An 11,128-nucleotide genomic window follows, 5' to 3' on the forward strand; every position below is an offset into this window, starting at 1 on the left:
TAACATCATTTACTATCCTCAAATCTAGTGCTATGGATAATAAGTTGTCTACCCGAGACAGTTGGTTGCATGAGCAGCAAGAGGAAGACAGCCAGCCGTCTTATACTCACAGCGAGACACGTCCACACACACTTGCTGCCACAGCCAAAGTAATGCCATATGTCCTCAGTGATGTGGGTGGACAAAAGTAACAGCTGGCCTGCTAAAGAGGGCCATATGTACAAGCAGCCTATCACGCCATCCTCTTTACTTACGGTTGCTGAAAACTCAGTCGAAGTTCTTGCTTAGATGAATAGCATGGCTGGAGAAGATGCCTCCTCAGTAGTAGAAAAAGACCATTTATTGTACAACTACTATATCTCTGGGCATGGAAGCTAAAAATATGCTTGTGCATTACTCTTCTTCTTAAGACTCACTGAAACATCAGCAGAGTTCCTTAGTCCAATCTTGACTTCCCTCAATAATGCATTTGCATTTACGTGCAAAAGGATAGATGTGCAGTCCCCTATCAAAAATGACCATTCATAATCATCCTTGTTTAACTCCATGTTATACAAACTCCTCTTTTATTTTTGCCTGGGTCTCCATAAAACTTACATTGTTTCTTTGACATTAAAAATATTAAAGACAGCTAAAAACACTTAAAAACTTAAGAGTATCTGAACTAGTTTCTGGAAAGCAAGGAGAGAGCTATAAGGCAAAACTGTATTCTACATGCATTACCTTTCACAAGGTAAAAGATAAACATGGATTTTGGATGATTATAATAGCTTTGTATCTAAACAAGGGTTTCCTCTGGAGTCTCCACAACTGCAAAGACCATTCAGCTATTGTACTGATAATACAATTTATAGTTTTAAGGTCATTCTTAATACTGTGATCAGATAAGATAATTTATTTTTCTCTTAATGGCTTCTTTTGACAAATGAGGCAGCTTTTAGAAAGGACAATGCTCCCTGCACAACAACCAGTAAAGCATGTCACATCCATTTACACAAAATTTTAAGAAAAATGAAAGACAAATTTGTGAGGCAGCAAGAATTCATTTGCATTAAATTAATGTGAACAGGCCATTTCAAGTTCCCTTTGGCAACAATGGTATGGGGGAAAAATAAATCCATCTCATGCAACAGTCCTCTTCTGGGTTACAGAAAAGATGTGAAAGCTAACATGACCATCATTAAATTTCTCCTGGAAGTCTACAATTAGTATATATAACTCATGAGGTAAAATATTCACATCGCAGATTTATGAAGAGCAGCAATTATTATGGAACCACTGTCTGGCATTCCCTTGAAAATTATGTCCTGCAAAGTTTTAAAAGAGAACCAAGCTTTCCGTGGATTCTTTTATGGATTTGGCTTTGTACACACAAGAGCTAAACGTCATAAGTAAGAACCATCATAGACACTGCCCTATGTAATTTAAACCTAAGTAATCCAGATGTTGCCCTTGAGAGACTATGGATTTAATTAATAGTTTTGACCCTAGAAGTGCAAATAATTCCACTTACATTTTACTAACACTAGATTTAATAATTTAAACGGTGTTTAACTGATTAGCATCTTTGTTAGGAAAAGTCTCCATCAATATCTCCTAAAGGATTTTTTAAAAATCCCCAATGCACATTGCTTTTTCCATGGGGAAGCAAGAGCATTATTTTCAGGGTCTCAGAGCACAAAAATACTATTCCCATTTGTGGCTGCTGAATAATAGCTTCCCAAAGATGTTCTTCTCCTAATCCCCGGACTCTGTGAATGTATTATCCTACACAATCAAAGAGAATGTGAAGATGTGATAGAGTTAAGTACACTGAGATGGGAAAATTATCCTGGATCATCAGGTGATCCCAGCGTAATCACAAGAGTTCTTGCAAGAGGGATGGAAGGGAATTCAGAGTTGAGAGGAAGATGCATTGTAGAGACGGAAACAAAAATAGGAGAAATGCTCCTTGAAAATGCAGGAACGGGCCATAAACCAATGAATTCAGATGGCCACTAGAAGCAGAAAAAGGCAGGAAAAGGAATTCTCCCCTCAAAGCCTCCAGAACAAACCAGCCCTGTAGACATCTTGACTTTAGCCCAGTGCAACTGATTTTGGAACTCTGACCTCCAAACTATAAGACTATAAATTTGTGCTGTTTTAAGTCATTAAGTTTGTGGTAATTCCTTAGATCAGCAGTAGGAAACTAATACACCAGTATAATAAGCAAAGGAACGAAAATGAAAGAGTGATGAATTTGAGAGATCCTGGCAAAAAATGGGGTATTAAACTCAGTAACAGGATTTATCGTGGTAACTGTATTATATATTACTTGTCTATATGAGCCATATTATTGATAATATTATCATGACCATACAGTCAATATGAATACACCAGTACGTCTAATTTAGAGATGAAATTTTCTATTTCAGCCTTTTTTAAATCCCATACAGATAGCCTTGAGCAACCCTATATCTGATGAAGCTAATATCTTCATGCAAGAATCTTCCTAGTTAGCAGATAAGTTACATCCAAAATTAAATCCTATTAAGCCAGTCTGGGGACAATGCCTAGAAGGTTCAAACATTACTTTTTAAGAACACCACCTACCAGTGAATTTGTGATGTTACCTTTGCCAACAGAATCAAAGTTAATTTGAGAGATTTTCAAAGCAATATTAGAAACATTGTGTCCATTTTTTCCTCTTGTTAAAAACAAATCATTGCCCAACTCTCCATTATATTTATGTTAATGGGATGAAGTCCACACATGAATTATGCTACCACAAATAGCAAACCACTTAAACAGAAAAATCTCACTTACTGCTGAAAGAATGACAGTACAAAACTGTCAAGGGTGGGAAGGAGTAAATGCCAAATGGGATAAATATTTCCCTTTTCTTATCAAAACTGGTCCCGAGACCTAGCATGCTTCTCTTCAAAAGCTTGAGCACAGTAAAAGTTATAAAAATAACTTCCTTCAACTTTTCTAGAGCTTAATGATTACAGAACATCAGAAGAGAAGCAGGAGATGGGAATGTCTTGTACAAGATTGACAAGGAGTTTGAAAAGAGAAATATGAAACTGGAAAATAGGTAGAATATCTCCACAGCAATATGTGAATGGGCAGGAAAAATACTTATTGAATGGCTACCACCTGCTAAGTCTCTTACATAAATGATTTTATTGAATCTCTTTAATATACTAATGAAAACTCTACAAAACAGGCATTTTATTCAGTTTATAGGTAAAGAAAGGAGAGTAGAGAAAGGAAACTTGATCAATGTCACACAACTAACAAAAGGCAGAACTAGGGTAAATATCATGGCATTAATAAAACTGGCAGCCTCAGCCTAATTGGACCTGGAACTACACTAAGAAGCAAAACATGAACAAAGAATCTGTAAGTTAGATACTATTAATCTCCCTGTTTCATAAAAGAAGCAACTGAGGGGAAGAGAGGCTACATCATTTGTTTCAAGCTCACACAGTTAGCAAGAGACAATTTCAAATCCAGGTGTGTAAGACATTTTATTACTCCAAGATACATATGCATTATTTCCAGGATTAGCTGAGATAATTCTTGCTAACCCTAAGTGAATGTCTGACACTTGATAAGTGTGTGATAATTTAACCTTATTATTATTTAGTATGGGAATTACTAAACTTCTTCATTTGTCTTCTGCAATTTCACTGCTCGTTCATATCACAGTTCTCCATGACAAACTAAGTTCAACATATGTATCCTTTTTGGTTGCAAATTTTGGAGCTCAAGTAATAAATAGCACATCACACTAAACTGCTAGTTTCGTTCGGAATTTTAAAAAAGGAAATTTTTCACTCAGTAAAAAATAATTGGGTTGTTCATTCCCATACCTTCAGTACAGCTCATTAATTGTGTATCTGTATAAAAAAGCATAATTTTCTATAATTCCTCCTATGCTTAAATAATACATTTACATTTAAAGATTTGATTCAACAAATCAGAATAACCCATGAATTATACATGACAAAAATTTTTGTTCAGTGACTTCTTTTTCTTTGCTATAATGCTGCCCATTTTAAGAATTTCAAACTTATGTTAAAGTCAACATCCTAAGACCAATTGCTCCACCTTCTCTTATTAGTCGTGAATAAAAGATGTCTGTCCAAAGTTACCCTGACATTGAAACAACTGGAATGAATACTGTGGTTGCCATCCACTGTTCATATGCCTCCATATTTTTCTGCATTAAATGTCCCATAATATTCCCTTATGCCATCAATGTCACCACAAAGGGCAATCAGGGATGAAGTTCACAAGGAATGTATATACACTAACATTTAAGATGTTCTATCATCTCCCTGGTATCTCATGCCTCCTCTGAACTATTCATGTTAAAATGAGCAACCAAGTGAACATGGCCCTAACAGGAAAGCAAAATCCAAAATTCAATTCACACCACTGCAAATTTTTTTTTTTTTTTTTTTTTTTTTTTTTTTTTTTTTTTTGTGGTACGCGGGCCTCTCACTGCCGCGGCCTCTCCCATTGCGGAGCGCAGGCTCCGGACGCACAGGCTCAGCGGCCACGGCCCACGGGCCCAGCCGCTCCGCGGCATGTGGGATCTTCCCGGACCGGGGCACGAACCCGTGTCCCCTGCATCGGCAGGCGGACTCTCAACCACTGCGCCACCAGGGAAGCCCACCACTGCAAATTTTTAACCAGTTTCTTGACCCAGTGTGCATCACATATGTGAAATAAAGAACTCACTTTCATAAGTGAATGTTCATTATACTCCTATAACAAGATCTGTCCCTACTCTACCCACACACACCCCCTCAGCACTCACTATTCTCATGCATGTGGGTCAAACAAGGTCAAGGATAAGCAGTGACTCTCTGCCCAAAGGCTTTCTTGCATCACCAGAGCTGTCTCAGCCTGTGCATAAGGTTTTCCAGAAATTCTAGGGCATTATTGCCACCCAACCCCATTCCTAGAGCAGCCCTCAATCAACATGGGAAATTATGGAAAGAAACTACCCCATTCCCTTGCCCCGTACATCTTCTGCACTGTCTCCCATATTTCCCCGGCAGTTGCCCATCTTATTTCCAACTCCCTGTATTGCACAGAAATGACTAGAAGTTGACTAGGTATTTTACTGCAATGTGTATGCAAATCTCTCTTGATCAAGAATGTTTGTAGATAAATATTTCTGGATAAATATGTACAATAGTCCTCATTCTTTCCTGAGGGATAAAAGGACGTATCTCTTCTTATCCTCCTCTGTCTTTCCTTCCTTGCTCAGCTGTCTATCTGAAAGAACTGCAAAGGAAAAGAAATAAGGCTTTGGTCAGCACTCTCAAGAGGACCCCGTCTCTCAGAAAGGTTAAAACTATGGGAAGCCTCACACACACCCTGTTGAGCTGCTCTGCAGGTTCTGAGAGAAGAGGAGATGTTGAGATTTGAGAAAAATCATTTAAGCCATCCTTGTAGTGCCAGAACCTGAAGGGAACTGGTCAGATGGTCAGGAGTCATAGAACTTGTTATCCAGATTCATTCAAGAACACCTGAGTGAGGCGTATACATGGACTCCTGCAATCAGATGTAAAGTTGCATACCACATCTTTAGTTCCCAAATTCAGCGATTAATGCTACGTGTGTAACATGGAGAAAGAATTTCAAAGGATATGAGACTCCAAGAAGTTTTCTGTCTAGTATTTACTGTTCCTGCTCACTTTCTTCTCATACGCCTACACTGTCTGCTGAGCGCACACACACGCGTGCACACACACACACACACACACACACACAACACCTCCCCAGGGCAAAAAATCACAAACTGTCTTTGAAACTCAAATGGACTCTTTAAGGGCCAATGTTCAGCAGAGTTTTACCACTTAAGAATGAAAAGGAAAAAGCTGAACCAAGGTTATAGGTTTTTTTCACTCCCACAAGAGTTATAATGAGCTTACTTTAAACCACACTGTATCAGATATTGAAACACTCATATATATACAGCAAGGGAAAATTTTTGAAAATTTATGAATATATTTATACAGCATGATATATATATATACACTCATATATACAGCATGGGAAAATTTTTATGAATGTGGTCACATATTAAAATATAAAACCATTCAGTTCCTAACCCTCTTCTCATAAATACTATATTATACATACACTATCTGCCAGTGTTCTCAAGGAATCTTAACGACTGTTCATTGTCAAGTCTGGCGGTTTACTCTGAAAGCATGTTGTAGCTGTAGTTTCAAATACACACTAAGAAGTTTTCAAATGCATCTAAATGTGGACAGTCTTCTATCTGGATTATAAGCCATAAATTATTCCCAAGACCTTCCTTACTATAATATTGAGTCTGCCTTTCAATCTACTCCTATTAAGGAGAACACAAAGTTAACTGTTAGGGGTTAAGTATTGTTTGAAGGTAAGGAGAATATGAGTGTAACTGTACAATTATATTAAAGTATCTTTTATGTAAATAAGTGAAACTAGTCTGAATAAATAACCAGAAAAATAACAAGAAATATTTTAAGATATTTTACATAAGTCATACTCATATATCACTATTACAATAGTCCCAACCAAAAGCAGCTGTGCATTTTTTGGGAAAAAGAACTGAACTTTAAGTTGAAAAACTGAGTCTTAAACTCCTGATTTATAACATAATAATTATAGAAATTTAGGAAAATTAATCCCACTATGTCACAGTTTCTTCACCTGAAAAATGGAGCTAACATTACTGTTCTCTCTAAGCTCTATAAGATGTTAGAAATGGAATATATGTGAAGGAACCTGGCTTACAGTTGTAGACATCAAGAAAAATTTGTTAAACCCAGGCTGATGTTAAGTTAAAAGAAGAGCAAAGTAAAATATTATCTTTTAATTACCAAAACTTGAGATGCATATGTCTCAATGTGAAAAACCAGTAAGCTCTCTTTCAAGTCTAAAATGACACTGGGCCCTTGTAGAGAGCTTAGTAAATATCTGAAAGATATTTAAATTTCATCCACAAATGTGGGTTCTAATATTTACTTGCTAAATTTATAATTTGTATACTTCACTACTATTAAAATGCACAGTAGCCCATATGACTAATTGAATGCCCACCAATTCTACTCAAAAGTATCCAGTGAGGTCCATGAAGTATTGAATCCAAAAACAAAACTAGCTACACCAAGTATCTAAAAGCAAAACATTTAGAACACTCTTGTGACCATGACGATTATAAACTAGTGCTCCTAGTAAGAAAGTAGCTTCTAAACCAAATAAATTCAAAACACATTTTAGGGATTTTGCTGCTCACACACACACACACACACACACACACAGAGATTAGATTTTTTAAAATGAAGCAAACGTGAAAAAAATTAAGAAGTTCTGTGGGAAGTGTTCTTAATTTCATTCCCACAATTTCTTCATCAATCCCTTTCCCCAAAGTCCTTCCATGAAAATAAACTTGCTCTCCTCTTAATGTGAACTCATCGCTTTTCCCATTTATTTGCAAAATGAGAAATATATTACCTGTCAGTCAGACACTTAGAAGTTGTGCTGTTAAGGAAATCCAAAATGGTAATAACTTTGGAACAAAGGATGAAGAGGAGATGAGTGAATCAACATAGCTTTTAAGCTAAATTGCCATCACTCTTCAGAGCCTGTCTAGAGAGCCTTAAGTTTCCTGTCTTTTAAGAAGCGTATGGAGGGTACAGAGCAAAAGAACCTCTGGTTACTCAAGAGGTTTATCCTCTGGAAAAAAAAAAATCAGGGAAAAAGAAATACCACTCCCCACTTAGAGGGCAAGGTTGCCCTGTCCCCTTGTGTACTCAGACTCCCTAACTCCACACCTTTGAAATCCTCTGACTTGGCTTAGAAAACTGGGCATGAGCCCAAAAGAACGAAGACAGAAGGACAAAATGGGCTGCCAGGAAAACAAATGACTGTCTAGAAAGCTTACATATAATGCGTGCATTTGGGGACATTTTTTAAAGCCCAGTCACTTCAGGTGAATTCCTTCCAAATCCCCCCATCCTTGCCGTGCGGATCACGACCCCCCACCCCTCCCTGCCTATCCTTTCACCCTCAGCCTGTGGGGCCAATGCCGAGACCAGAATGTCTGTGACTTTGTGAAATACCGCAAAGCCGCCAGCGCTTGAAAGGTGGCAAAACCTCAACAACTCCAAGCCTGTAGCTCTAGACCTTTCAGTACATCTCTCTGCTTAACTCACCTGGAGTCAGGTCTAGACGGCAGCCTCGGCCCAAAGGAACTGGGAAGCAACCCGGGAAGCTCAGCGGCGTTTGCCTCAATAATGAGGGCAGCGGAGCTGAGCACCTACCCCCCCGGAGCTGCTGCTTTGGTTGCTCCCGGTTTTCTTGCACTCCCCACCGAGTCTTCCCTCCTTTCCTCTCTTCTATCCTCACCCGTCGGCCGCTACTGCACTCCCCCTTCCTAGCAGCGGCGCAGAAAGCGGAGTCCTCCCGCCTCCCTCCTCCAGACGCACGAGCTGTCCGTGGTGCTAATCAGGAGGCTCCCAGCTCCTCCCGGGCAGGCAGGCGGTGCGCGAGTCCCCCGCGCCTGACACTGCAATCCCAGGAGCAGAGCTGCAGATATGCCTTACGTGCCACCGGAGAAATGGGCTGGAGGAGGCGACCAGCTGCACCCCGTAGCATCTAACACTCCCTTGTCGGTTTAAACGATCAATAACCTCAGACTTCTTCCTAAACATATCCAGTAATTCACATATGCCAGAAAAGTAAATGAGTGGTTTGAGGACATACGTGTATTAATTAGCATTATTCTTTGTACAGAGATAGTAACTTGGCTAGATCCTCGGACTGAAAGTCCAAGGAGTGGTTATTTCGACCCATTTGGAGTGTGCTCGGGGATTTCTAACCCAAACCAGCAAACTACTAGTCATGACAACATAGATTCCTACAGAAAGGCAACCAATACTTATTAAATATCAGGCTCTTTATTTAATAACCTCATTTCCCTCCAAGTTACTCTTTTTTTTTTTTTGCGGTACACAGGCCTCTCACTGTTGTGGCCTCTCCCGTTGCGGAGCACGGGCTCCAGACGCGCATGCTCAGTAATTGTGGCTCACGGGCCCAGCCGCTCCGCGGCATGTGGGATCTTCCCGGACCGGGGCACGAACCCGTGTCCCCTGCATCGGCAGGTGGACTCTCAACCACTGCGCCACCAGGGAAGCCCGCAAGTTAGTCTTTACTACAATTCTGTGAAGCAGTTATAAGCAATTCTACTTTGTATTTTAAGAATTAGAGAGGTGTAATCTATCTGCTCAAGGAAGGTCACAGAGATTCAGGGAATCCCCTGGTGGTCCAGTGGTTAGGACTCAGGCCTGGGTTTGATCCACAAGTCACGTGGCATGGCCAAAAAAAGAGTCACAGAGATTCTAAGTTTCTGAGCCTAAATAATAACTGAAATTTTATGTCCCACAATCCACACCTTTGTGTACAATGTTTTGTAGCATCTTAGATGACATTGTGCAAACCAAAAAATATAATACAACTATCAACAAATACACACCAGGAGCCTGCCGAACTTCCAGAATCATGCTAAGACTTGGGAGCAGCCAAGTACTCGAAGTAACAACAGTTCAGATGCATGCTAACCATGGTGATTATTTATGAAAGAACAACAGTCAGAATGAGGAAAGGCAAATAATATTCAGAATCTCTAGAATCAATTTTCAGTCACATGTGAGTTGAACTTCACACATGAAAAAAAGGCCAGATTGTTAGCTCTTCCAAGAAGCCTAAAACGGGTATATGCTTTTTGCAATGGAAGAAAGCATAGTAAACCAACACACTTGTTTCCCATTAAGAGAATGCAATTACTAATTAATATTAAATTTTAAGAAAACTATAAGCAGTCATTCATTTCAGCTAAACTTATATGAAAAATTCATTATCCATTCAAGCTTCCAGCATATTAAATAGCATTGAAAATTAAATTTACTTAGACCTATAGAAACATAAATAGTTAATAAAGTAAATAATTTAACTGACTTCTTTACCAACATATTATGTATTCCTTCCTAAGGCAAAGGATAAGATTCCTCCTGTGGTATGAAATACTATAATATGGGTGTTATATTTTTCTTTGTAGAGATGGAAGGAAATATTAAGTAAAAGTAGTACAGTCAGATTTCCTGTAACCAAATTCATCCTGTTTATTCATTCTATGCTCCACTACAGAAATTATTCAAAATGGTCTTTATTTCTCCTTACTTTCAAGGCAAATCAGGAATAAAAAGAGATGTAATTGGTTCACAGGAGGTGAGCAATTTTAAAGCACCTACATCAATGCTGATCACTAATTAACTAATTAAGAGTAAATTATGCTTATAAACAATCATAAAAGACTCTGGTCAAGGTATGACTACTGTATTCTATTTTATTTCTATTACTAGTACATCTAATTGAAATGCAAAGATAATATGTACACTTACATTTTTCTCCTACCTAAAATATTTATCTGGGCATAATGATATCATACCTATCCTTCGATACTCAAGAGTGCACGTACCCATAAATCTTTCTGATTTGTCTATCCAATGTAAGTATTTTCCCCCTTTGAACGTTAACAACACTCTACTTATTCATTCTTTGCAATGCTTACCCTCAACTTTTTACAGTTCTGTCCACATATAAACAATCAGCATTGTTTAAATAAGAGAACTTTTAATAAAATGGGTTGAATTGACAGAAGATTTAAGCTAAATATTCAGATACATGCAAAAGCCTAGGTATTTTTTTTCTTAAGATCTTATGTGTGTATATTTCATCTGTTCAAGCAGACTAAAAGCTTCTAAATGACAGGGATTTTGCCTGCAAATTTTATGTTTTTCACACATTATCAATCTAAAGCCCTGGACCACAGTTGAGAGCAGAGCATTTGATTAAACTGAATTTAACCATTCCTTAATTTATTCAAAAAATATGTACTTATACTAATTTTGTCTAAACCTTGCATAAGATGTGGGATGTATCAATACAATGGTGTTCAAACTTGATATGTCTTTGACCTCATGGAATTTACAATGTAGTAATGAAGAGTAAGGAACAAATAATAATAAATTTATACATTCTTGCTGAATAAATGAAAAGTCTATGAATAAATGAAAAG

General features: G+C 38.2%; 1 protein-coding gene across 4 annotated transcripts in view; it reads right to left on the reverse strand.

Moving 5' to 3' along the window:
* ROBO2 (roundabout guidance receptor 2) overlaps positions 1-8,533 on the reverse strand; it is a 1,699,370-nt gene extending 1,690,837 nt beyond the window's left edge. For 3 of the 4 annotated variants that reach the window (XM_067034916.1, XM_067034909.1, XM_067034903.1), the window contains exon 1: positions 8,208-8,533. The gene's annotated coding sequence lies outside the window, so the exon portion shown is untranslated. The remainder of the gene's footprint in view (positions 1-8,207) is intronic. The other variant, XM_067034902.1, reaches the window with a different exon arrangement.
* Positions 8,534-11,128: the final 2,595 nt, after the last annotated feature.

This window comes from Kogia breviceps, chromosome 5 (assembly GCF_026419965.1).
Source record: "Kogia breviceps isolate mKogBre1 chromosome 5, mKogBre1 haplotype 1, whole genome shotgun sequence".
NCBI classification, from domain to species: Eukaryota; Metazoa; Chordata; class Mammalia; order Artiodactyla; family Physeteridae; genus Kogia; species Kogia breviceps.